The sequence below is a fragment of the Microtus pennsylvanicus genome, chromosome 9, assembly GCF_037038515.1.
Source record: "Microtus pennsylvanicus isolate mMicPen1 chromosome 9, mMicPen1.hap1, whole genome shotgun sequence".
NCBI classification, from domain to species: Eukaryota; Metazoa; Chordata; class Mammalia; order Rodentia; family Cricetidae; genus Microtus; species Microtus pennsylvanicus.
In genome coordinates this window covers 41,952,372-41,953,204 of record NC_134587.1, presented here as the reverse complement: position 1 = coordinate 41,953,204, position 833 = coordinate 41,952,372, and the positions used below count along the sequence as shown (strand labels likewise).

General features: G+C 42.3%; 1 non-coding gene across 1 annotated transcript; it reads left to right on the top strand.

The window, feature by feature from the left end:
- Positions 1–360: 360 nt before the first annotated feature.
- Positions 361–486, top strand: LOC142858042 (U6atac minor spliceosomal RNA). The gene has a single exon (XR_012911936.1). It is a non-coding gene; the product is annotated as a U6atac minor spliceosomal RNA (small nuclear RNA).
- The last annotated feature ends 347 nt before the right edge of the window (positions 487–833 follow it).

Here is an 833-nt window from a genome sequence, read left to right as displayed (position 1 = left end):
CGACGCTCGTCCTCTGATTCGTTTCGACCACTTCCACTTCCCGCCGAGCGTGTGGCCGTTGGATGTGTGCCAGCCTTGTTTTGTTTCCGGGGGAATCTGTTTTTCTGAAGAACGCTCACAACTTCCGGTGTTCCCTTCGGCCTTTGATTGGCTAATTTTATGAATTAATTAAAGCGTGGTCGAAATAAAATGAATAATTTTTTCTACCATTGAATAAGGGCTTAAATTAAAAGCAGCTGAATAAAAATTAGACTCACTTTCTACTAACATGTCTTCGTGGGCTATAAATTAAAATCACCATTACCAAAAAAGTGTCTTGCTTATTGGCCTTTAAATATGCTGTATGCAAAGTGCTACATTGTGTTGTATGAAAGGAGAGAAGGTTAGCACTCCCCTTGACAAGGATGGAAGAGGCCCTTGGGCCTAACAACACGCATACGGTTAAGGCATTGCCACCTACTTCGTGGCATCTAACCACTGTTTTTTTCATTTTTTTTTTTTTAATGTGTGTATGTACAAGATTAGAAGCTCAAGGCTACTGAGGACGTAGTTTTGTACATCCTACAGTCTTGCTCGAAATTTCTATTCTGATCACCATCCCTGGCTCTCGAAACCGTGTATCTGTGCCCCGAGGCGCCTGGCACTGGTGTAGACCACTTAAACAAGAGGCGGTTTCAATCTGAAGCTCTAGGCTGCCGGCAGGTTCGGTAACTCAGCTTGCCATCTGCGATCATTTTGTTCATCACCTTCAGATATTGGAGCTTTTCTGAGAGATTTCTTCTGTGATTTTTGGTTTGGTTTAGTTTTTGGCTGTTTGATTTGTTTTGGTTTTT